The sequence below is a fragment of the Eschrichtius robustus genome, chromosome 3, assembly GCF_028021215.1.
Source record: "Eschrichtius robustus isolate mEscRob2 chromosome 3, mEscRob2.pri, whole genome shotgun sequence".
NCBI lineage: Eukaryota > Metazoa > Chordata > Mammalia > Artiodactyla > Eschrichtiidae > Eschrichtius > Eschrichtius robustus.
The window spans coordinates 46,663,639-46,691,472 of NC_090826.1; the positions used below are offsets into that span (position 1 = coordinate 46,663,639).

The 27,834-nt window shown below is 42.6% G+C and overlaps 1 pseudogene; it reads left to right on the plus strand.

The window, feature by feature from the left end:
- Positions 1–27,814, plus strand: LOC137760576 (small ribosomal subunit protein uS8-like; annotated as a pseudogene).
- The last annotated feature ends 20 nt before the right edge of the window (positions 27,815–27,834 follow it).

The following is a 27,834-nucleotide window of genomic DNA, read 5'->3' on the forward strand; positions in this document are numbered from 1 at the left end:
ATGGTGTGAATGAATGTCCTGACTGATGCTCTCAAGAGCGTCAACAGTGCCTAAAAGAGAGGCAAGTGACAGGTTCTTATTAGGCCGTGCTCCAAAGTCACCAACTGGTTTCTAACTGTGACGATGAAGCATGGTTACACCGGCGAATTTGAAATCATCGATGATCACAGGGCTGGGAAAATTGTTGTGAACCTCATAGGCAGGCTAAATAAGTGTGGAATGATCAGCCTCAGATTTGATGTGCAACTCAAAAATCTAGAAAAAATAGCACAATAGACTGCTCCTGTCCCATCAGTTTGGTTTCACTGTACTGACAACCTCAGCTGGCATCAGGGACCATGAAGAAGCAAGACGAAAACACACAGGAGGGAAAATCCTTGGATTCTTTTTCCAGGGATGTAATACATACATGCAAATAAAATGCCCCAGAGGAAAAAAGAAAAATCTTAGAACAAATAAGTTCAACAAGGTAGCAGTTGACAAGATGAACACACCAGGAAAATCTACAAACAAAAAATATGTGGAAACTGAAATTAAACTGAAATTAAAAACACAATACCATTTACAATAGCTCCACAGAAAATTAAGTACTTAGATATAAATCTGACAAAACATGTACAGGATCTGTATGCTAAAAATTATAAAATGCAGATGAAAGAAATCAAAGATCTAAACAAATGAGAGATATACCATTTCATTTATTGTTCATTTAGTGTTCATTTATTGAAACTCAACATAGTAAAGATTTTAATTCCCCTCAAATTGATCTATAAGCTTAATGAAATTCCCATCAAAGTCCCAGCAAGCATTTTTTTATATTAGAGAAGCTTATTTAAAAATTTATGTCAAGCTAAAAGAACTAGAATAGCTAAAACAAGTTTGAAAAGGAAGAGTAGTAATATCAGAGGAATCACTCTATTTGATGTTAAGTTTACTATATAGCTACAGTAGTGAAGACAGTGCGCTACTGATAGAAAAACATATAGATCAATGGCACAAAATAGAGAACCCAGAAATAGACACACAGATATGCCCAAGTGACTTTTGACAAAGTTGCAAATGCAATTCAATGGAAGAAGGCTAGCCTTTTCAACAAATGGTGCTAGGGCAATTGGACACCCTTAAGCAAAAAAATAAATTGAAAAATAAAATAAAAATAAAAGAACCTTGAGCTAATCCTTACAGAATTAACTCAAAATAAGTCCAAGATTTAAATGTAAACATAAAACCACCAAACTTTTAGATAAAACACAGAAAATCTTCAGGACTTAGGATGAAGTAAAGACTTCTTAGACTTCACACCAAAAGCACAATCAAAAAAAAAAAAAAAGAAAACCAAAAAAAGAAAGAGAATATGATAAATTTGACTTCATCAGAATTAAATACTTTTACTCTGTGAAGACTTTGTTAAGAAGATGAAAAGATAAGCTACAGCTTGGGAAAAAATATTTGCAAATCACGTATCTAGCAAAGGGCTACGATCTAGAACATACAAAGATCACTCAAAATTCAACAGTAAAAACAAACGATCCAGTTAGAAAATGGGCAGAAAACATGTAGAGACATTTCACTGAAGTACAGATGACAAATAAGCACATGAAAAGATGTTCAACATCATTAGCCATTAGGGAAATGTAAATTACAACCACAAATAAAATATCACTATATGTCTATCAGAATGGCAGATATAAAAACCAGTGATAACACCAAATGCTGGTGAGGATACAGAAAAACTGGATCACTAATCATACATTGCTGGTGGGAATGTAAAATGTACAGCCACTCTAGAAAACAGCAGTTTCTTTTAAAACCAAAAAATCACTTACAGTACAATGCAGCAGTCTCACTCCTGGGCATTTATTCCAGAGAAATGACCACTTATATTCATGTAAAAACCTGTACAAGAATGTTCATATTATTCATAATACCTAAACACTGGAAACAACCCAGATGTCCTTCAATGGATGATAAACAGGGCATTTATTCCAGAGAAATGAAAACTTATGTTCATGTAAAAACCTGCACACGAATGTTCATATTATTCATAATAGCTAAACACTGGAAACAACCCAGATATCCTTCAATAGATGATAAACTATGGTACATACATACCATGGAATACTACTCTGCAATAAAAAGAAACAAAGTATTGACATAAACAACCAGGTGGATGGATCACAGGGGAATTATGCTGAGTCAAAAAAGCCAATTTCAAATGGTTACATAATGTATGCTTCCATTTATATAATATTCTTGAACTGTTGTAAATATAGAGATGGAAAACAGATTAGTGGCTGCCAGGGATTAGGGCTTTGGGGGGAGGGGGAAGAGTGGCTACAAAGGAGTTACATGATGGAACAGTTCTGCATCTTCATTGCGATGGTGGTAAGACTACTCCTGTTATAAAATTGCCTCGAACTATAGACACGCACACACACACACACACACACACACACACACACACACAAGTACAACTATAGAACTGTTGAAATCTGGATAAGCTCTGTGGATGGCAGCAATGTCAATTTCATGGTGTCATTATTGTACTATGTTATATATAGGTACTCTATATATTGTATGTGTATAATTATATGATACTAACATAGGGTGAGGAGGGGTGAAGTTTCAGGAGACCTGTCTGTACAGTTTTATGCAAGTCCTGTGAATCTATAATTATCTCAAAATAAAAAGTTAAAAAATGTAAATCAGATCATATCAGATCTCTTACTTAAAATCAGTAGGAGACTTACTAATCATAATTAAAAGAAAATTCAAGTTCCTTCCCTTATGTCATCTTCTCCCTAACTATGTGTCTGACCTCATCTCACTCTCCATCTTATTAGTAAAGCTAAAGCCACGCACATCTTCTTTTGCATACTCTGTGTTCTTTCACATGCCCAAGATGTTTCACTTGCTGTTTCCTTCCTGGAAAGCTCCTCACATATCTCATCTGCATGTCTTATCATTCAGACTCACCTCAATGTCACCTCCTTAGAGAACCTTCCCTTTGCCCCCAGTCTAAAGCATCCCCCTCCACTCTGTTACTCTCCGTGACATTACACAGTTCATTCCTTCCTAGCACCTACCATTATCTGAATTTACCTTTGATCTTTGTTTATCAACTGTCTTCCTCCTTTGGAATGTAAACTCTATTAGAACTGGGGTCATGCTGTCCTATCTCTAGCGGTTTAGACAGTGTCTGGTCCTCAACTCCAAGGGACTTCCCCCCTACACACACACACACACACACACACACACACACACACACACACACACACACACAATAAGCAGCATTCCTCTTGCCCTTCAGGTTCTGAACAACTTCAAGAAATATAACAAAAGGGTAAAGAGAGAAGTGAAAATATCACCTGTATTACCAGTAGGGGCTAATTTGGAAGCGTAGCCTAGGCAAAGCTAACTGGTTATGGAATTAGGCAGCTTTACCCATTGGGTCTCAGCCAGCTCTGGGCTGGATTAAGCCCTCCTTCTCCAGCACGTGGAACATAAATGCATGCTAAATATTTTGTGAATGAAAGAGGGAAGAAATAAAGGCTGCGACAAATCTCTGAGTCCTCTCTCATATTGGGTTTGGGAATAAGGCACAGAGGCCTGCTGATTTAAGGATACCGGGCCCAGATGGAGAATATGGTGAAGGTTAGAGACACAGGTAGGAGGCAGCCCATAGAAAATCTCACATGCTAAGGCATTCGGAAGCTGTTCAAAAGGAAGTTGGGGTGATGGTACATTACATCTTTTTATCCAATTCCATCAGCTCATTTACTTTGGTGCTATTTTCATTATTTGGGGGAAGTGTGAGTGATTGCTTTTCCTATGACTAAGCTCACATCAGTACTCGACACAGGTACAGTATTAAGCAATCCATCAACCTTAATAGAGTTTGTCTTTCCCATAACTCTCTTGTCTCAAAAATAATAAAAGCACGCCTAACATGCCTACTTGTCAGCTACTATAAGGTGCCACATTAATTCAAAGTGGAATTTAAAAAAAGATAACTCATGAGTTCCAAACCATCACCACAGTATTTCCTTTAATGGAAAAATGAAAGTTTTGGGGAGCCAGATAGATATATTGTCTGGAGCAGTCTGGCTGCAGTTACAAATAAGAGATTTAAAAAAGGTGAGTGTGAGCAGAATCAGAGGAAAGGAATACAGGATATTCAGAAGTATGAGGGATAAACAATACAACAAACTTGAAAAAGAAAACCTTTAAGAAAGATGAAATGATGTCTCTATTCTGAACCACCACCATCACCAAATGGCCACAATGTGTGTTGGACACACATCCAACTTTCTCTTGACAGTTTCCCCATTATTTCTCCAGATATATATGTGTAAAGATAAATTTAAAAATATAATACATATATTTCTATTTTTCCAGTTTGTCCTGTGCCTACTGGGCAAGCTTAAGCCCGCGTGTATGCTCTGCTCTGTCAAATGCTTCCGTGTGTATGTGTGTTTTGTGTGTGTGTGTGTGTATTTATACACTGGGGAAATAAGAGTGAGAGGTGCTGTGTGTAAAAACAAGATATACCGTGTTTTGGCTTCATTTTAGGATTTTAAAGAGTTGTAATGGGTCACTAACAGCTTGGGGTACTAGTTTTTCTCCTTGTTTTCCTGTGGAAGAAGAGATCCAGAGCCCCAGAGTAGCACAAAAGGAGGGAAGGGGAGGGGAAACACAGATTTTTACTTACTTCACAATTTTACTTAATGCCTATTTATAAAAACCAATCCTTTGAAAATGAACAGACCTCTCCACGTTAATCAACGTTGCTCAGTGTTGCAGAAAAAAAATCTAAATCAACTGACATTTGAAAATGTCTTTTAGTCAGAACTTTACCCATATTAGTGAAAACCACAAGTGGCACCCTGTAACTCAGAAAGAGTTTTTGAGACAGATTTCGGGAATCATTTCTGTAAATAAGGAAGATGGACTACTCGCTTGACAGGGGCTTAAACTTTTCTCATGTTTGTTATGGCTTGATTCATATCGCCATTTGATTTTTCAACTGTTTATCCCTTGTCCCCCAGGTGTGTCAGTCAGGGTCCTGGCAGGAAGCAGAAGTACACTCAGGTGGAATTCAGTAGAGAATTGGACAAAGGGACTATTTACAGAGGTAAGGGCAGGTTAAGGCACCCCGGGGCTAGCCACAGGGTGGTGGTCTCTGCTACCCCTTGGGGCCTGTGGGAGCTGGTCTCGTGAGGGAGGGGCTCCCCAGCGGGGGCTGAGGCTGTGGAGGGAGGCAACCATTCCCGGACCATGTGCGGATCACAGAAGGATGGAGAAATATATTGACTTCACATTCCTTTAGCTCTCTACCTCCCTCTAGTACCTCCCATTCATACCTCCACAAACCCACCTGGAACCCAGAGGGCAAGGGAGCCCAAGGGCTATGGTCCACGGCAACTAGTTCCTTGGCACACAGAGCAGGCACAGGAGGAAGGCGAGGGTACCCAGGGGTGGCAAAAAGAGGGAAGTGTGCCAATTCATAACATTGTGCCTGAATTCCAGGTGAAAGAAAAATTTGATGCAGCAGATTCCCTCTGGATAGGACCATTCAGGAGAGAGGGTGAGATAAGAAACTTTACAGTTTGTTTTTCTCATAAAAAAACAATGCAGTTGCCCAGACCTGGACTATTCGAGGAGTGAAAGAAGAAAGAGAAGATAGCACATTCTAGACTGGTCTCCAGAGGCAGCAGGCAGCCCAGATTTGAAGCAACTACCCTATGTTTGGGATGATTTATGCCCCTTCATGCCAAAGTGTTGCTCCATTTTGCCTGGAATTCAGGCAAAGTTTGATTTAAGAGGCCTGGGTTCTCTGAGAAATTGTCTTGGCCAAAGAAGTGCTGACTTAGCTCACCAGGTCTTCAATCCCTGAGGTCAAGCCTTGTGGCATCCTCCTCCTGGGTTGCTCCTGGAAGAGCCTGATGGACTCATAGTGCTGTCACTGTGTGCTGGTCAGAAGTCATACTGTTTAGAGTAAAGACAGGGCTTATCTTGCCACCAGGGCTAGCTACATGGATGAAGTTAGAGTTCTTACAAGTGGCTGAGATTTGATGGAACATGCAAAGTCCCTTCTGAACTCCAGTGTTCTCCTTCAGAGGTCCTCTTTCTATCTTGTTTTTGTTGTTGTTTACTTGTTCATTCATTCAATAAGTATTTATTGAGTTCAATGGGTCAGGCAGAGCTACTATATCTTTCAATTCTAGGATATCCTGCAATGCCATAGTCCTGTTTCTCAGGGGTATAAAGACGAGTAAAATACAGAACATACAATGTACAACATACAAATTTAGGAAATGCAGTGAGTGGGAGAAACGGGTGATAAATCACATTGCAACATTGGGAGTACTGCAAAAGATACCAGTCAAGAGTTGGAGACAGAGGACAGAGCAGTGAACTCTGCCTGGGGCAGTGTAATGACCTAGGAAGTCCCACATCATCTATTATTTGGGTTAAGTCATCAAACACCCATCTAAAAACATCAATATTTCCTGGGAGATGGGTGATGTTAACTTTACCCACTAACAATTTTCAAGTCCATATTATAGAACATGATCAACTTCTTTCTTCCTATGTATGCTTCTCCTCAGCGTTTAAGGATGCTCAAGCCTTGTACATCCTAAAGAATTCCCCCTGGAGTCCACTTCCCCCACCGCTCCATGCCTCCTCTTCCCCTGTGTAGTAAGACTTCGCACAAGAACTGTTTTCTTTCTTGCCGTCATCATTTTCTTACCTCCTAGTCACTCCTCATCTCCCAGCTCACTTCATCCTGGCTTCCACTCCAGCTGCCATCAAAATGATCCTCCTTAAGATTAACGATGGCCTCCACATTGCTTGAGCCAATTGGCAACCTTTCAATCCTCAGCTTACCTGACCTCTCAGCAGCATTTGATGCCATGGACACCAGCTCCAGTTGCTAACTTGGCATTTGTGAAACATTCTCCTGGTTTTTCTCCTTTTTTAAAAAATAGGCTTTATTTTTTAGAGCAGTTTTAGGTTCACAGTCGTACTGAACACAAGAGATTTCCCATATGCCCTTTTGCCGCTGCATCGCACAGCCTCCCCCATTATCAACATCTTGCACTGTAGTGGTACCTTTGTCATAACTGATGAACCTACATTGACACATCATTATCACCAAAAGTCCATAGTTTACATTAAGCTTCACCCTTGGTGTTGTACATTTTATGAATTTGGACAAATGTATAATGACACGTATCCACCATTATTGTACACGGTAGTTGCATTGCCCTAAAAACCCTCTGTGCTCTGCCTTTTCATTTCTCTGGGACCTGATTTTTGGGAAGTTTAGGGATTCTAATTCAGAACCAGAATGACAAAATGTCTGATTGCAAATCTCGAAGCCCCTAGTAATTATGTGCTGTTGTTTTGTCAATAAATACTATCCTGGTCACTAGCCAGGTCAAGGAATTTCAGGCATACTTGTTTGAATATGGGCTTTTGAAATCTCAGTGGTTTTTCTCCTCCTTTGGCTACTCCTTCTTAGTATTGTTTGCTGGATCACCCTCCCCTCTGTGATCTTCAGATGGTGCAATCCTTAAGGTCTTTTCCTAAGCCTCTTTCTCTTATCCCTCTGTACTCTCTCCCCAAGTGAACTCATCTGCACCCATGGCTTCAATGATCATCTATATAATAATAACACTAAAAAGTATTTCTTAGACAAATCCTCTCTCCTGAGCCTCAGATCCATATATTTTGACATTTCCATTGAGATGTCTAAAAGGTATTACAACTTCAGTGTATTTAAAACCAAACTTACGGTGTCCTGGGTCAAAACGGCCCTTTTTACAGTGTCTATTCTGGCAAATAGCTCCACTATCTACCCAGAAATGCAGCATCATTCTTAATATCTTCTCGCCAGTCTCCCCAGCCACCTAGTTCTGCAGATTTTTCTCGAATCTCTCTCCAGTCTGATCACATCGCTCCTTCTCCAACGCTACCATCACTTCTCCCTTGAACCATGGCAATGGACTGCTAATTTGTTTGCATATGTTCACTGTCGTCTCTTCTCCAATTCATTCTCCACAGGGCAGCCACAGCCATCTTTTCCAAATACAGCATGACCTGCGTCTTTCCTCTGCTTAAAATCATTCAGCGGCTGCCTGCTGCCCCGAGCAAAATCCTTAACAAGGCCTAAGGCCCTGAATGACCCAGCTCCATCCTCCCACGTCTCAGCCCAGCTCTTTTCACTCTACCCCCTGCTCTGACACACTGGCTTTCTTTTGTGCTGCCCACTTTTGTGCTTCTGTTTCAGGACCTGTGGAGTGCTAATCCTTCTCCCTAGAATTCTCCCTCCCCTCTTTTCACCAAATGAACTTAATTGATTTTCAATCTTATTTCAAACACTACCTTCTCAGGGAGTTTTTCTTGAATTCTAGACTAGATAAGACCTCTCCGTTATATGCAGTCATAACAGCTTATGCTTATAATAAGTTTGTAATTATATGCTTGCCTGATTATTTGATTCATACCTGTCTTTCCCTCTATACCGTAATACTCGTGATATCCGAGTCCATTTCTGCTTTCTCACTATGGGAACCCTAGTGCTTAGGGTAGTGTCAGGCACATGGTAGGTACTCAGTAAATATGTTTTGGAAGAAAGGAGACTTTGTAACCTGGAAGGGCTCGGGGGAAAGTGACCGAGGGCAGGTGGGTTATGACATTTGGAATGACTCGGAAAATACGTAGACAATTAGGTGGGTGGGCCATGACAGTGGTGACCTCTGGGCAGGAAAGAACGGAAAGGGCCTGTCAGGGACAGAGGGCATGTCCACAGGTGCCCTCTGAGCCTCTGTAAGGCTGCGCCTTGTGGGAGCAAGTGCCCAAACTCTGCCAGGAGACTTGCTTTTGAGGCCTGGATTTGATGCTAACTAGCCGTGTGTTTTTCCCTCTCATTCTTAATTTCACCTGTAAAATAACAGAGTTGGATTATTATAGCAGTCAGGGCTCTTAGCTGCAAAGAACAAATATTGCCCCTGGGCAATTTCAACAGAAAATGAACTGATTGAAGGGCTGTTGGCCAGCTCACAGGATTCCTAGCAAGCTTGAAGAACCAGATGGAGAGAACTGGTAAGACCAGGGAAGACTGAACGGGCAGAACCGAGGCCAGCATCTCAGTGATGGGCCAGACTCCCTCGAAGCCAGCACAGCTACCCACCGGGCCATTGAATGCTGAGCGACACAGCTTGTGCCCCTGCTGGGAGTGGGCAAGGGACACCCCTGTTGGCACCACTGTCTGTGCTGCCCTTGGGAACTGGATGTTGCTGCCTTTGCTGTTACTCTCGGAAAGAATGCTCTGCTTTCTTTCCTTTGTGTCATTAGTTTCTGACTCAAAAACCTGAGCAGGTGCATCTGACACCCTGAGCTTGGTGTGCGGGGGCAGGTATGGGGATGGAGGCGGGGGACGACTATGGCAGACTGGAAAACAGCTTCCTAGAGAGGGAGGCGGGCTCTGTTGGCCATCAACCCTTCTGAAATGGAGAGTTCCCCAGGGGAGGAATCAGAGGGTTCAGATCCCGGGCAGCCAATCAAATCGAACGTCCAGTACTAGGCAGTCTCGACGGTCCCTTCAATGCTAACAATGCATGCATCCACCAGCAAAATGAGAATGGATCCAGTCATCACCTCACACCCCTTTCCATTAACCTCAGCAACATAGAAAAGCTACGACATCATCGTTTTGCCTCAGAAGACTTTGTTCGGTATTACAACTCCTTACTTCTAGGTACTTGGGAGACTACTCTGCGTGTCCTTGTCTTAGGTGTTTATTTGAGCCACTGAAGCCGGCCTGTGTTTCCTGGCTCCACAGCCCTAAAAATAGGGCATTTTTGAGTAGCCTAATAACCTGTTCAGAGTGCAGCAGGGCCTGTGCTGGTTTGTATTTTTAGCAGATGCTCTTTCTATTGGAGGATCTATTTTTAAACTAGCCAAATGTCAGTTCTCTCTCAACTGTCGATTTTCATTCTCAAAGACATGCTGGTTTGTTTGTTTGTTTTTTCCTGGTAGAATTTACTCTACCATATAAAAGGCACATTTCAGTCATTAAAGGTTCTTTTAGGACAGAAGTAACATTTTCTTGCCCATACTCTGCAATATCTTTTTTTTTTTTTTAACTTGACTGAGAACTAGGAGAATCAATGAAAAGGGAATTCTGGAAGGAAAGGGTCCAGGATCTTGGAGTTGATTTATGGCACCTTCTTTTAATGCAGTTTCCACCATATCTGCTTCCTTAGGCAAGTAGCTTGCATTTAAAGTAGCCGAGCTGTGGGAACGAGGCAAGCTTTATAAAATCATTCAGTGTGAATAGCTGCTTCCGGCTTAATTTGCTACCATTCCAAGGTAACATAGAGGTGTGAATGTAAAGTAAACCACTTTAAAAACCACCAGAGATCTTTTTTTTTAAATTTTTTTATTTTTTATTTATTTATTTTATTTTTATTTATGGCTGTGTTGGGTCTTCGTTTCTGTGTGAGCACTTTCTCTAGTTGCGGCAAGTGGGGACCACTCTTCATCACGGTGCGCGGGTCTCTCATTATCGCGGCCTCTCTTGTTGCGGAGCACAGGCTCCAGACGCGCAGACTCAGTAATTGTGGCTCACGGGCCTAGTTGCTCCGCGGCATGTAAGTTCATCCCAGACCAGGGCTCGAACCCGTGTCCCCTGCATTGGCAGGCAGACTCTCAACCACTGCGCCACCAGGGAAGCCCACCACCAGAGATCTTGCACATCCAAATGAATGTGGAACTCCTCAAAGAGCCCCCTTTGGAAGGCATTGTACCTGGTCTGACAATGTCTTTTTGCTCAAAGTGTTTTTGGAGTACCTTTTTCAGAACTACCTTCCCAGGCGTGGATCAGGCTCTGGAATGTCCTCAGTGATCAAAGCCGTATGTGCTTGGGGAACGTGGGGCATTCGCTCAGGAGAAGATGCTGTCCCATTCTGGTGGTGTGTGTGTGTGGTGGGGGGCGGGCAGCGTAAGTATGGTCAGAGTGGAGCAGGTGTGAAATTTGGAGTGAGATGTTTCGGGTTCAGTTCCTCTCTCTTCCAGTTACAAACTTGGTCAAGCTGCTCAACGTCTTAGAGCACCAAATTCCTTGTGTGCAAAATGAAAGAAATCCCACCTTCCTTGTGGGGTTTTTGTGAAGATTAAATGTATTAATGTGTGTAGAGTTCTGGTATCTGGTAAACATTCAAAAAGTGTTAATACCCTTCTTGACTACATAGTTCTTCTAACACACTTTGTCTGCAGCCAAATGAAGCTGCTTTGCTCTTCCGCTTTCAAGCCCTCCGTGTCTTTACTGATGTTCTTCCCCATCCCACCTCCCACCTATATTTCCCCCTCCTGCATCTCTGTATGTCCAAATCCTGTTTCTCTTTAAGGTCTGGCTCTAATAAAAATAATACTAATGAAGAAAGACGTTAAGCAATTTGCTCAAGGTCTCACAACTCTCTTTTTTAAAAAATAAATTTATTTATTTATTTTTTATTTTTGGCTGCATCGGGTCTTTGTTGTGGTATGCAGGCTTCTCATTGCAGTGGCTTCTCTTGTTGCAGAGCACGGGTTCTAGGCTCTCGGGCTTCAGTAGTTGTGGCATGCAGGCTCATTAGTTGTGGCTCACGGGCTCTAGCGCGCAGGCTCAGTAGCTGTGGAGCACGGGCTTAGTTGCTCCGCGGCATGTGGGATCTTCCCAGACCAGGGATCAAACCCGTGTCCTCTGCATTGGCAGGCGGATTCTTAACCACTGCACCACCGGGGAAGCCCCAAGGTCTCACAACTCTTATGTAAGTGCTAGAGCCAGGCTTTGGGCGCAGGCCATCAGACACTAGTGTCAACACTCTACAATGTCTGCACTACACTAGGCTACATTATACCCACATGTATAAATGCCTCTTCCACCTTCTACATGAAGTTTTCCAGATCCCTCATTTAGAAACACCCTCTTCTGCCTTTGAATCACATATACTCCATTTACAAAGCTTTTCTTATGAAGCATTAACTTTCCACATGGTATGATGATCATTTTGGTGATTAGTCTTACTGCCCTGCAAAACTGAGTGCTCAGTAAGTGTTATTTTTTCCACAGTCTCTTCTTAGTATCTTGCATAATTTGTTGTAGGTGCTCAAGAGTGTTTGTTGAGTGAATCGTTTAAAAAAATGTAAACCTAATCACGTCTCTCTGCTTAAAATGTTCCATTTACTTTAGGGTGAAAATGAAAATGTTCGATACAGCCAGAAGGTCCTGAGGGCCTAGTCTGCCGCCTCATGCCTCACCTGGAACCACTCTTGCCCTGGCTCTCTGCTGTCCAGCTCACAGTGCCTTTCTGTTTACTCTTCACCCGCCCTCCTCCCTGAGGACCTTTTCACTTGCTTTTCCTTTATCTGGAAGGTTGGATTCTCTTTCCCACCCTTGCCTTTGGCTTGGTCATGACTATTCTGATGACTTACCCTTGTTACCTTGCCTCTAGGTACGTTGGGGAAGCACCCCTCTGGCCTGCTTGGGAATGGGTGTGTTACATCCTGGCCCAGCCTGTCCAGCCCTGTGACAGGGGACCTACCTGGTGGCCCTGGCTCTGTCCTCACTCTGCTGGTGGGAGTGCCAGGCTGGGTGATACTTGGGGATTAGGGCCTGACCTCTGCGGTGGCCTCTGGGGCAACAGAGGCTACTTGTCCAGTCCAGCTTGCCGTGTCACTGAGGAAGAGAGCTCTGACTCCAGGCCAGAGATTGATCCTGGCAGTGGCATTTTCTGAAGGCAACTGTACCCTTCATCTCCCCTTGGTTCATACATTCTGACTGCCAGCAGGCCTGGCTCAGAGCCATCTTGGCAAAGAGGAATTTTTATAGCCTGATTGCTTTCATTTTGCTGTCTTCCCACATTCCTATCCTTGGGCAGAAATAGTCTCCAAATAGCTTTTGTACCAAGGGTGATACGAGGTGGGAAGCATGTAGGGGAGGAAAGAGATCACAGCAAGGACATCTAAGCTGGAAATAGGTTACTTCCTCATTTAATAATAATCTATTATTTTTATAATAATAGGTAACATTTATTAAATACTTACTAGGTCCCAGGTACTGTACTAGGGATTTGTCCATATATTAGCTCATTTAATTTTTAAAATTATAGCTCTTTAAGTGCGGCTCTATTATTACTCCCACTTTATAGATTAGAAAGTTGAGGGTGAAGGAAGTTAAGAAACTTGCCCAAGGTGAGTAATAGCAGAGGTGGGCTTAAAGCTGAAGATAGGGGAGTTGAAATTTTTGCCTTGAGGATGATAATATCAAATTACATTATGATTTCCAGTGTAGGGGTCTAGCAAAGAATGATCATCAAAACAGTGGACTCCGGAGAGATCCAAGCATGATCCAGAATATTCCCTGCATGTTGACACATTAATGATTACTTTATAGTTACTTATCCAGTTCACTGGGAAGCAGCCTGATGTGAAAGAGAGAACATGAGCTTTGGAGTCATGTAGACTCCAAAGCAAAGAATGATCATCAAAACAGTGGATTCTAGAGAGATCCAAGCATGATCCAGAATATTCCCTGCATGTTGACACGTTAATGATTACTTTATAGTTACTTATCCAGTTCACTGGGAAGCAGCCTGATGTGACAGAGAGAACATGGAGTCATGTTGGAGTCACGTAGACCTGGGTTTGAAACCAATTGCAGCCTCTTCTATCTGTACTGCCTCATACAGTTTATATAACCTCATTGTGACTCAGTTTTCTCATCTTTAAAAATGGTCATTGTGATTCATAACCCATAGGGCTGTGAAGATTAAGTCAGAAAACACAATACAGCTTTTTGTGCTATGCCTGGCATGTAGATAGTGACCAATAAATGGTAGCTATTAACATGGCATGGATGTGAAGGGAAGCCACAGGTGATATTATTACTAGCCTTCCCTCCATAGTTCATTATTAGCTGATAAATTCCACTGTTGACATTTGAATTAAGATGTGCTGTCTCTGGGAGGCCCAGTGGCAAAGAAAATACCTTAGGGGATTCCCTGGCAGTCTGGTGGTTATGACTCCGCACTCCCAATACAGGGGGCATGGGTTCGATCCCTGGTTGGGGAACTAAGATCCCACATGCCGCACGGTGCAGCCTTAAAAAACAAAACAAAACAAAACAAACAGAAAAAACCTTAAAGAGAAAACATTAAACCATGATCAATCTCAATTATTAAGTCTTAATTAATAATTAAGCTATTTATTGTGCAAGCTGGAAAGTAAGCTTGTAACTTGCAGAAAAAGCGCCTTAAATTAGTAATACAACAGCTGCCTCCATTTAATTAGGGTATATTATATGTTTGATGTCTTTTATTTTATTGTTAATCCTTGTGACTACCCAGTGGGGATAGTATTATTACCATTCTATCTATGACGCTTAGGAAGAGATTAAGCAACATGTCTGAAGCCACCTGAGAGTAAGTGACGAGGAAAGGATTCAAATAGAGGCCTAACTCCAATGGCCATATTTTCCCCGATATGCCTTGCTACTCTTGGGACTGGCAGTCCCACTTCTGAGAAAATGTCCTAAGTAAAAAATTTTAAAAAGAAAAGAAGGTCAGTTGTTAAAACAAAACAAAAGCCCCCAAATCTTTATAGCTCATACTCATCACATAGCCCTATGGCCCCAGATTGGACAGTAAAGTGACCAGCTGCCACACATTAACATAACAGAACAAACTTCAAAAGACCAATACATGAATCATGTCAGTGGAGAACATCTGAAACTATATTTAGTAAAAAGGACAGAATGCAAAATAGTACCACAAAGAGTATACACACACTTCTCAAAGCTAGAGAAAATTGGTATCTGTATTCCAATAGGGAAGAGAAATATTCAGACTTATGCAAATGATTAGCATATGAAGCCTCTGTTGTATTTTGGGGTAGAATAGTTTATAGTATTCAATTAAAAAAAAAGAAAGAGGGCTTCCCTGGTGGCACAGTTGTTGAGAATCTGCCTGCCAATGAAGGGCACACGGGTTTGAGCCCTGGTCTGGGAAGATCCCACATGCCACGGAGCAACTAGGCCCGTGAGCCACAACTACTGAGCCTGCGCGTCTGGAGCCTGTGCTCCGCAACAAGAGAGGCCGCGATAGTGAGAGGCCCGCGCACCGCGATGAAGAGTGGCCCCTGCTAGCCTCAACTAGAGAAAGCCGTCGCACAGAAACGAAGACCCAACACAGCCAAAAATAAATAAAATAAATAAATAAATTTAAAAAAAAAGAAAGCACATTGAACAAGTTTAAAAAAAGGAGATAGATTTTTTAAAACTATCTAGTTTTAAGTTGTAAAACTAGCTTCTTGGAAACACTGAAACAAAAAGTGACGACTATCTTGAGGGGGATTTGTTTATTATAGTGTTTCCTCACCTGGAATGTTAGGACTCCTAGGGATAGTGATACAGGAGCTCCAAATTTGTGCTGTATTTCACAGAACATGATGGAAATTATGTATTTTAAAAGCACGTTTAATCACGTTGGCAATAGTTAAGGATAGTTAAGTTTGGCTCTGTTATCAGCTCACCTGAATTTGAACCCCAGCCTTGTTACCTACTTGCTAAGTGATGCTGGGCAAACTAATCTCTTCTGTTTCCTTGTCTGTAAAACTGGGTTAATAATAATGCCTACCTCAATGGGTTACTGCCCCAGCACATGGTAAGTTATCTGTAAACACTAGCTGTTATTAAACTATAAAGCTTCTTTGCTCTAATCTGGAGTTATATCAATTCAGCACTAATTTTATTATCTCAAGCAAATCAGAAATCTCCATTGACCATTATTACAGCATTTGATTGCCAAAATATGGGAAAATGGGTGAAATGTGAGTAAATGCAGTTTGGTCAATAAAATCTTTCAAAATATGGGTGAGAGGGGAGAGGGAGAGAAGAAGTGTCAGGGATCCTTGGTGATAAAATCTGAGGATGACTCTACAAGATGGATGCATTTGATAAGGGTGAGGGGAATGGGAAGCCTGAGCAGAGCACAGAGGTGGAAAGCCACAGCCTCCTCAGGCTTTCCCAGAGTCAGAGGGAGATGGTCAAGTTTTGCTGAGGCCTGACACGTCCTGAAGACAGATTGTTGTTCTCCTCTGCTCTCTGTGCCAAGGTCGGATTGCGACACCTGAACCCAAATCAGGACTTGCAGAGGTGAAGATGAAGGGGGTTGTGCAACCTGGGTACCAGCTGGGGCTCCCCATCCCTGGGAAGTCTGTGTAACTTTGACCTGAAGCCAAATTCCATGGCCTGTGACATCACAAGACTTCGGCATGGTTTCTCTCTGGTTCTGATCGCTTCCTCCACTTGCTGCTTTGTGCTGCTCTAAATTAAAGCAGATGCAAAGCCCAGCCCTCCGACCAAGTTGCACAAACAATGCACAGACACTGATTCTTTCATGAACTTAGTAAAATGCTACTGACTATGGACAAGGGCAAGTATTCCAGGTCTGGGGCACATCCCAGACACAGCCTCTGCCTCCTCCCACTTTCCGTTCATTCCTCCATTTTTCTGGTCTCTTTCCCTCTCCTCCTTCTGTCCTGCACATAAATTCCTCCCCTGTATCACATGGGAGAGACAAACCAACCCCAGCCCAAGCATTTACCACTGTATTTTGCCAACAAAGATAGTTTACCCATCTTAAGAGGAATTCTGGTCAAAATGTGTTCTCATTTACATTACGGTTATGAGTATTAGGTCAATAGAGCATTTGTGACTATCATTTTACGCAAAAGGAGTGCTTATTAATAATATAGAATTATAAAAATAGGAAAATACTTATAAATAGTGGTCTATCAGTGGAGTTTTGACATATCAGAACCGCAATGGTGGTAAAGAGTTGGGATTAACAGTAAGGGTGAGGGGAGCTCTTGGGCTGCACCTCACAGGCCTGCAAGCCCTGGACCTGCCCAGCCTCAAGCTGAAGAAAGAGCCGGAGTCAGCGACAGAGACACCAGTTATTTAATAGATGGAGGATCTTACACCTCTGAAGCAAAAGAGTCCTGGCGCGACTCCCCACCAGATGGCAGGCAGGACAGGGCAGCAAGGGGAGAGGGAGGTTACCAGTTATAGGGGGAATTGACATCTCATTGGTTAGCAGGGAATCCAGCAGAGGGGCATGCACATCCCTCACTACCCCTTTGATGAGCTATCATAGATCTAAAGATTAGAATAATCACCAGCTGGGGCTGGGGGCAAGTATGTAGGCATTTACTGATTAGGCTCTATGATGAAGAGAGAAGGTCAGTCATGTGAGTGGGGTGTAGGTGAGGCAGGAAGGGTACTTCCTACATGGGGAGGTATAGAGAGCAAGAGAACAGCCATCTTGGGTGGCCTGATCATACAGGAGCCATGGAGCCATTGAAGAATCCTAGTAGGAGATTTATGCCATTAGACTTATGTCTTTCAGGAAGGTCACTCTAGTCACCCTAGGTGAAATGACAGGAAGGAGGCAAAAGTGGATTCAAGGAAACCACAGGCAGAAGACAAGAAGCTCTAGGATAAGGCATGGTTGGTGGTAGTGGAATGGAGGGATGGACTCAGGAGGTTGAGCTTACAGAAGTAAGTGGCCAATGGATGTGGGACGTGGGGGTGAGGATCAAGAATTAGGGTAACCAACTTGTCCTGGTTTGCCTGGAACTTTACCGGTTGTTTTTTTTTTTTTTTTTTAATTGGAGCATAGTTGATTTACAATGTTGTGCTAGTTTCAGGTGTACAGTAAAGTGAATCAGTTATATATATACATATATCCACTCTTTTTTAGATTCTTTTCCCATACAGGTCATTACAGAGTATTGAGTAGAGTTCCCTGTGCTATACAGTAGATCCTTATTATCTATTATATAATATATATAGTAGTGTGTATATGTCAATCCCAATCTCCCAATTCACACCCCCCCCTTCCCCCCCCCCCCCCCCCCCGGTAACTATAAGTTTGTTTTCTACATCTGTTACTCTATTTCTGTTTTGTAAATAAGTTCATTTGTACCATTTTTTTTAGATTCCATATAAAAGTGATATCATATAATATTTGTCTATCTCTGTCTGACTTACTTCACTCAGTATGACAATCTCTAGGTCCATCCATGTTGCTGCAAATGACATCATTTCGTTCTTTCTTATGGCTGAGTAATATTCCATTGTATATATGTACCACATGCTTTTAATCCATTCTTCTGTCAATGGACATTTAGGTTGCTTCCATGTGTTAGCTATTGTAAATAGTGCTGCAATGAACGTTGGGGTGCATGTATCTTTTCAAATTATGGTTTTCTCTGGATATATGCCCAGGAGTGGGATTGATGGATCATATGGCAGTGGAAGTTTACCAGTTTGTTTTTGTTTTTTAAAAAAAATATTTATTTTTTTGGCTGCATCAGGTCTTAGTTGAGGCACACGATCTTTGTTGCTGTGTACAGGATCTTCGCTGTGGCATGTGGGATCCTTAGTTGTGGCATGTGAACTCTTAGTTGTGGCATGTGGGATCTAGTTCCCTGACCAGGGATTGAACCCAGGCCCCCTGCGTTGGGAGCATGGAGTCAGCCACTGGACCACCAGGGAAGTCCCAAAGTTTACCAGTTTTAAAACTGAAAGTCCTGGGGCTTCCCTGGTGGCGCAGTGGTTGAGAATCTGCCTGCCAATGCAGGGGACACGGGTTCGAGCCCTGGTCTGGGAAGATCCCACATGCCGCGGAGCAGCTGGGCCCGTGAGCCACAATTATTGAGCCTGCGCGTCTGGAACCTGTGCTCCGCAACAAGAGAGGCCGCGATAGTGAGAGGCCCGCACACCGCGATGAAGAGTGGCCCCCACTTGCCGCAACTAGAGAAAGCCCTTGCACAGAAACGAAGCCCCAACACAGCCATAAATAAATAAATAAAATTAAAAAAACAAAAAAACCCAAAAAAAACCTGAAAGTCCTATGTCCTGGGAACCCCCTCAGTCCCAAGGAAATTGCGATGGTAGGTCATCTCCTAGGTGTATTACTTGGGAGAGTGGAGTTTGGCAGGGGCATCTACTGAGAGGAAGGATATAGAAGGAGGTGGTTAGTAGGTGATAAAGTGGGGCAGGAAGTGGTGGAGGTGGTGTCTGGTGATAATAGAATCTTGAATATCCTGTATGTGAGATGCCTGCGGGATATCCAAATCAAGGTAACAGTCTGGTGTTCAGATAAGAAGTTAAGACAGGCGATAAAAGCTTGATAATAACAAATCAACAACCACAACAACTGTGATTTAAAAAAAACATTCTAAGTACTTTTCATTTTTTGCCTCCTTTGATCTTCACAGCAACCCTATGAGGTAGGAATTATTATTACCATTTTACAGTTGAGGAAACTGAGGCACACAGAGGATAAGGAACTTGTTCAAGGTCAAAAGTCAATAAGTTAGTAAGTGGAGGTGCTGAGGCAAACATCTCTGGCCCAAGGTGTTCTTTGAGACATATGTCACAGGAGCAAGACATCAGAAACACCCTAACTAGGAGGCAGATAGATAGGTAAACTAGGATACACTCATGAAACGGAATGAGTGTACTCCACTTGTTCCCTGCCCCCACCCCCAGAAAAATAATGCCACCTTCCTCTCTTTCTCTGCCCCCAGCAGTGGCTCTGGCTTTGCTGGTCTTGTTCTTTTAGGCCCCTGTGATGTCAGAAGGACAAGCAAGTGAGAGAGAAGATGAGGGGGAGTGCTGAAGACATTGGCATGGAAGCAGCTGTAATGTATCAGGGTCGTGGATGAGAGAAAAAGCAAACTTTGTAAAGACATATTCTTATTGCATGAGTCCCCTTCATGGTATTTGAAAATACAAAGGGCTTGAGCTTTTTAGAAATCACCTTCTGGTGGCTGAGGTCAGGTTCTGTGACGTTGGCCACGTGAACGGTGCAACATGGTTGGGGTAATGGTTTTACCATTATTTGCCACAGTTTTGTCACCACCTCAGGGGGTGACAGAAACAAGGCAGGGGGTTCCTGGAAACCACCTGAACAGGAAGGGCACAGGGCTTGACCAGGTACTGAGAGCTTCCCATGTGCAGGTGCTAGAACACCTTTCAAACAGGGATAAACCACAGCCCTGGGCTGCCTGGAGCTTCCAGCTTCCTGGAGGAGAAGGATACAGAAATAAAATTTCCTTTAATGCAGTAAGTGGATTGGTGGTGATCCACACAGCAGGCTGCTCAGGCAGGGAGGAACCCCACTTCGCTTGGTCGTGGAGGGACTTAGGCTATCAAACAAGGCTTCCTGGACCAAGTCAAGAGGGAAGGGAGAAGGCAGGAGGGGGATGATGTTCCAGAAGGAGGGACCTGTATGGGCAAAGACAGTAAGGCAAGAAAGAGCCTAGTGTGCACAGGGAACTACCAGCAAGTCAGTGTGACCAGAAGAACAAGTCTGAGGTGGGAGTGCTGCAGGAAGGGGGACCCCTTCCAGGGCCCAAGAGTGGGCTCTTGTCTAACACTTGGAAATGAATTGTCTGAGGAGACACACGTACTGACAAAGCAAAACACTTTATTGGGAAGGGGAGTCCAGGCAGAGAGCAGCAGGGTAAGGGAACCCAGGAGAACTGCTCTGCCACGTGGCACGCAGTCTCAGGTTTTATGGTAATGAGGTTAGTTTCCGGGTTGTCTCTGACCCATCATCTTGCTTGGCTGATATTTGGTCTGACTCAGGGTCCTTCCTGATGGTGTGTGCATCTCTTAGCCAAGATGGATTCCAGCACGAAGGATTCCGGGAGGTTGGCAGGACATATCATGTCTTTCCTCCTCCTTGTGGCCCCTCCCAAATCCTCCCAGTTAGTTTTCGGTGGCAGCACCGATTCTTTATCGGGACCTCCTGTTGTGAGACAACTCAGGCAAGCGATTATCATCGTGCGTGGCGAAGATGGGCAGTTTCCGTCAATGGTTCCCTAACAGCAGCAGGAGCTGATGGGGCTGGAGTGCAGATGTAAATTTTCTTGCAGCAGGAGAGAAAGCTCTGGGGGGTGCATTCATTGGCACCTCTCTTTTCTCAAGCAGTTTTTCAGAGTGTGTGTTAGGGGGTGGGCAATGATGGGAATGAGGGGGAGAGCCAACTACAAATTAGCAAAAGGTTGTCAAAGTCTGGGTCAGCTGAGGGGGGAGGCTGTGAACCAGTCGGCCTGTGCCATTTTCTCCAGCAGCACTTGGGGTGTGGGATGTAGGAACCAAGAAGACGGATTGAGGCAGGTGAAGCAGGGCTGCAAAGTTGGTGAGGAGGTAGAGGGGACCCTCTTTCAGGCCAAACAACCATGGGCTGAACTTGGGTAGCCAGGAAGGAACAGAAAGGGGGTTGCTAGATTAGGAGATAATGGGGGAATCAAAGGCAAAGAAGTTATGGTTCGGCCCATTTTTTCCCCACCCCGTGCCAGAATGGCTTGCAGTGGCAGTACTATGGTGCTTCCTGGCCTTGAATAAGTAAGTTCACCTTTCTGGGCCTCAATTTCCCCATCTGTATGATTACACAACCACTATGGTATTCTCCAGCTCTAACTGTATGATTGTGCAAACCAGCATATTCCAGCCTCTTGGGCCCCCAGGTGAGACCCTTTCTGTACCTTCAGTACTGGAGGTGCAGAGTCAGTGTGCATCATTTCTGCTCAGAAGGAACTAACCCTGGGGAGGCGAATGAGATGTGAGATTTCAGTTCATCAGGGCCGGATGTGAAGCAATGGCCCAGAGTTCACATTCAGGCCTCAGGGGTCTCAGTAAATATTAACCAACATACTGGATGACCTTGGTCAAGCTACTGAAATAATTCACCACTTCGTTTACTCAACCACCAAGGAAAAGCAAGTAGTTATATGCTCAGGGTGGCCACAAAGAAGTGTGACTCAGAATCGTTGGGGAAACAAAGGTACAAACAGAAATATTTATTCCTGGAAAGGCTGCTGCCTTAGGTTGAGTTCCCTAGAAGCAGAGCCTGAGAGAGGGATTCTTGTTCAAGGGATTTACTGGGAGAATGCTCTCAGGAGAAGGGAGTGACAGAAATGGCATAGGGCAGAGGAGAAAAGTTAGGGAAGTGTGGTTTCCTCCAGAGCCTGGCTTCAGTCAGCTCCTATAGGGAAGCTCTAGAGCACAAATTGTGCTGCAGGCTTAGTCTCATCTAAGAGTAAGAGAGTGGGCCTTTTGTACCCAAATGTCAATCAATTACTGTCTGAGGTCGGTGGACAGGTGGGGTGGAGGAGGGAGTTGTGTAACCTCCCTGGTGAGGTGCTCTTGTTTGGTCCAGGGCACTTCTGTTCAGAAGAGGGCAGCAGAATTTTATAAACAGAAGATGTATCTTCAGGTCTGTGGAGGATGGAAGATGACGAATTGGTAGTTAGAAAAGAAAAAAAAAAGGAAACGATAGCACTATCATCCATGCAGAATTAAAAGACCTGAAGATCACATACATCAACTCATAAACATTACTCACATTCTAGTGACAAAGCAGTAGAACTACCTTCATTCCTTCTGCATGTATTTATTAAACATCACACTGCTGGCAAAGAATGAATATTCTTAGTATATAAAGAACTCCTACAAATCAATAAAAATGAAGACCCTGATAATTACATAGGTAGAGGATATTAATCAACAATCTACAGAGGGGGAAATATAAATAGCTAGCAGACATTTACAAAAATCATTCAACCTTGCTGATAATCAAAGAAACACAAAGGAAAGGAATATGCAGATTTTAAATTACAAGGATTTAAAAATGAGAGCACACAAAGCTAGCAAGGAAAGGAGAGATGGGTGCTTTCTACTCAACTCACAGGAATGTAGATAAGCTCTTCTTAGAAAATAATTTTATGGTATGTTTCATGAGATTTAAAAATGTTTAAACTCTTTGATTTGTACTTCTACTCCTTAGACTCATCCTAAGGGAATAATCCAAATGTTTCACTGTTATCATATAATGGAATAGAGAAATTGCAGTGTGCTAGGCATTGTGCTAAGTGCATTAATACGTATTATTTTTTTAAATATGTACAATTGACTTAGTAGGTGGGTACTTTCATTAAGTCTCTTCTTGCAAGAGAGGAAACTGAGGCTTAAGGAAGTTAAGTAAAGGTCACTTATTGTGAAGAAGTGGAGAAGTTGGGATTATCTGACTCTAGTGTATGGGCCCTTAATAACTTTACATGGGTCCAAGAAGAGGGTGAAAAGCTAGTGTTTTTACAAAATGATTAAATCAGGTGTGGAATTAATTAAAGAAACCTCAGCTAAAATTGGAGTCAGGACAGACCTGTAGGGGAACTGTCACACACCCACCATGCATGTCAATTACTCTTAACAAGAAGAGACTTCTGCCTACATCTCTGATAAGAAGGTGTTGCCTACTCTACAATCCACCAGGAAGAAGAAAACGCTCTGTGAGAGTACAGCCCAGCCAATCAGAGACTGTAGCAGCCCAACCAATGAGAAACCTTCGTACTGTGGACTCCCAGCTTCCTCCAATGGACTCTTTGGTTATTACAGCCCCTCCAAATTGCCCCCTTTCCCTATAAAAGCAAGCTCCCTTTCTTTGTTCTTTGGATTTGCCTGTGGTCCTCCTTCCGTAGTTCTCGTATCTGGAATTGCAGTTCCATTGACTATTCCCAGGTAAACTCACTCTTGCTGTTAAATAACTGGCTATTATATTGTTAAAGTTGGCAGGGGCAAACTGTTCCTCGTTCCATTGATCAGAGAGCCTCAGCAGCATTTGGATTTCTAATTAAGTCAGACATTTAATTAGGGTTCCTGGGGGTATCACCTAGTCCTTTGAAATTTTTGTGATGAGTTTTACATAAAAATATAAAAGAGTCCTAGGCTCCTCTGTGCAAAATGGTGAAGTCAGCTACTGAGTTTGGCACCTTTTGGGGTTGAGGTGGTAGTGAACTGATGGCTTCATAACAACCGGTTACGAACAATCAATTGTATAAACTTGTTTACTTGTCTATCTCTCCTCCAAAACTGTGAGCTCTGTAATAACAGGGATTATGTCTGTCTCATTCATTGAAATAACCTTAGAAGGTGTGATTGGATTATGGGCAGGCATCCAGCAGTGTCTGCCAAGCTCTCCTGTGCCTACAGGAAGACATGTCACAACAATGGTCATTACAGTGGCATTGTTGGTATTTGTAAAAAAATTGGCAGGACATCTGGGTTGTTTCTAGTTTTTGACTATTTCAAATAAAGCCGCTATACACATTTGTGTACAGGTTTTTACATGAACATAAGTTTTCATTTTTCTGGAATAAATGCCCAGGAATGCTATTGCTGGTTTGCATGGTAGTTGCATATTTAATTTTTAAAGATATGGTCAATCTGTTTCCCAGAATTGTGTACTATTTTACATCTGACTAACAATGCATGAGTGATCCAGTTTCTCTGAATCCTTACCAGCATTTGGTGTTGTCACCCTTTTATTTTAGCCATTTGGATAGATTTGTATCGATCTCTCACTGTGGTTTTAATTTGCATCTCCCTAATAGTTAACAATGTTAAACATCTTTTCATATGCTTATTTACCATCTGTATATCCTCTTCAGTGAAATGTCTCTACATATCTCTTTGCCACTTTCTAATTGGGTTGTTTGTTTTTTATTTTAACTGTTAAATTTTGAGCGAGGTTTATATATTCTACCCTTTGTCAGATATGTGGTTTGCAAATATTTTCTCCGAGTCTGTAGTTTGTCTTTTCATCCTCTGTATAGAGTCTTTCCTGGAGCAAAAGTTTTTAATGTTGACAAAGTACGTTTTATACATTTTTCCTTTTATAGATCTTGAAGATTTTCTCCTACGTTTTCCCCCCAAGTTTTATAGCTTTACATTTTACATTAAAGTCTATTATCCATCTTGAGTTGATTTTTCGTATAAGGTGTGAGATTTGGGTCAAGTTTCATTATTTCCCCCTTCTTTGGATGGTCAATTACTCCAGCACCATTTGTTGAAAAGCCTCTTTTTCCTCCATTGGATGACTTCTGCATTTGGGTGTATTTGTGTGGGTCTGTTTCTGGGTTCTCTATTCTGTCCCGTTGATCTATGTGTCTTTTCCTCTGCCAGTAGCACACAGACTTGATTACTGTAACTATAGAATAAGTCCCGAAAACAGGGAGTCTGATTCCTCCCATATTATAATTCTTTTCCAAAAATTGTCTTAGCTATTCTAGTTCCTCTGCCTTTCCATATAAATTAAAAAATATATATTTATTTATTTTTATTTATTTATTTATTTAATTACTTCGGCTGCTCTGGGTCTTAGTTGCAGCACGTGAGATCTTTTAGTTGCGGCATGCGGACTTCTCAGTTGCAGCATGCATGAGGGATCTAGTTCCCTGACCAGGGATTGAACCTGGGCCTCCTGCATTGGGTGTGCGGAGTCTTACCCACTGGACCACCAGGGAAGTCCCCCATATAAATTTTAGTATAAGCTTCTCTATATCTGTACAAAGTCTTGCTGGAATTTAGATAAGAATGACGTTAAATCTACAGATGGATCTGAAGAACTGACATATTTACTATATTGAGTCTTTCAATCCATGAATGCTGTATGTCTCCCATTTATCTCTTTGATTTCTTTCACCATCATTTTATAATTTTCAACCTATAAGTCTTATACACGTTTTGTTAGATTTACACCTAAGGATTTCATTTTTTCTGAGTGATTGTAAATGGTATTTTAATTTGTTAGTTATAGAAATACAATTGATTTTTGTATGTTCATGTTATATCTTATGACCTTTCTAAACTCACTTATTAGTTCTAGGAGTTAATTTTTTTTTTTTGTAGGTTTCTTGGCATTTTCTACATAGACCATTATGTCATCTGTGAGTAGGAACAGTTTTCCTTTTCTATCTATATGCATTTTATTATTTTTTTTTCTTGCCTTATTTCTCTGGCTAAAACTTCCAGCATGATGTTGAATAAGAGTGGTAAGAGGGTTAATCCTTGCCTTCATTCTTATCTTAGGCAGAAAGCATTCAGTCTTTCACCATTAAGTATAATGTTAGCTGTAGGTTTTTTGTAGATGCTCTTTATCAAGTTGAGAAGTTTCCCTCTCTAGTTTTCTGAGAGTTTTTTTTTTTTAAATCATGAATAAGTGTTGAAGTTCACCATAAGATTCTTTTTACAATTGATATGATTGTGTAATTTTTCATCTTTAGCCTGGTAACACGGTAGATTTTTGAATACTGAGCCAGCCTTGCATCCCTGGAATAAATCTTACTTGGTCATGGTATATAATTCTTTTTATGTGTTACCAAATTCTATTTGCTAATAGTTTAAGAATTTTTGCATCTATATTCATGAGGAATATTGGTCTGTAGGGTTTTTTTTCTTTTATATTGTTTTCATCAGGTTTTGATATCAGGGTGATATTAGCTTTATAAAGTGGACTGAGAGATATTCTATTCTCTTCTATTTTCTGGAAGAGATTTTGTAGAACTAGTGCTAATTCTTATTTAAACATTTGGTAGAATTGTACAGTGAAAACATATGGGCCTGGATATTTGCTTTTGGAGAGTTTAAATGAATTCAATTCCATTCATAGACAAAATTATGGAGACAGTACAAAGATTGGTGATTGTCAGGGGTTCAAGAGGGTGTAAATGAGGGATGAATAGGTGGCACACAGAAGGATTTTTAGGGCAGTGAAACTATTCTGTATGGTACTATAATGGTGGATACACATCATTATACAGTTGTCAAAACTCATAGAATGTACAGCATGAAAAGCGAACTCTGATGTGAACTGTGGGCTTTGGGTGATAATGATGTGTCAGCGTAGGTTCATCATTTGTAGCAAATGTACTACTCAGGTTGGGGATGTTGTCATGGGGTGAGAGGTGGGGTTGGCTACCTGTGTGTGGGGGACAGGGGTACGTAAGAACTCTGTACTTGCTGCTCAGGTTTGCTATAAACTTAAAACTGCTCTAGAAAATAATCTATTAAATAAAAAAAAAACCAAAAACCAACTCTGAGCCTGTGTGGTTGCAAAATGGGTGCTCTTACACCATTTGTCCCCATCCCTAGAGTTCAGCTCGTGACTCACATCGTGCCTGTATTGGGCTGCCCTTGTGTAGACACCTCCGGACTTCATTCTGTGAGCAGCTGGCCGGCTGTTGTGCCTAAGTCTGAGGCTGCCCTGGACTTGACTCCAGTTTGATCTGCTGTTCTGCTACCTCCTTCTTCCCTGTGGCTTGGTAGGTCTGGAACCTCGGAACTAGACAGACTTGAGTGGTAGCCTGCCTAAGCCTCTTTCTCCTCATCTGTATAAAAGGGGATCCTACAAGATTATGATGCAAGGTACCCAGGGCGCTGCCTGGCACAAGGGGTAATTTCTTCCGTTTCCTTTCTCCTCTCCCGGTGGTGTGGCTTAGGGTGGCCCACTCTGGAAAGGCAGCCCTTTCAGAGTAAGAAGTAAGGAGACCGGTGAGGGAAGGAGAACGGAGAGGGCTGACCCCCAGGAACCTGCACACAGTGGCCAGGCCATCTAGTCAGTGCCCTTTCCCACGATGGACGCACGTCTCCAGATACGCTTGTTTCCTGGGTCCCCTTGAGGGTGGGGGTGGGAGCAGGGAGCACATGGGGTGACGGGGGCAGGATGTTGTTTTTCAGCTGACAAGAGCTACTCCGTTTCCGATTCTCACAGGCGACCTGAATGCCCATCACATCGGGCAGGGAGAGCTGCCCAGATCTGACACTAACCCCTTGTCGAAGTGGCTGGCAGGCCCCCGGGGCGAGGGGACGCCTGCGGGCCAGCGGAGCCTGAATGAATTTGGAGCCTGTGAATGAGGTGGGGTTGGCATCCCTTG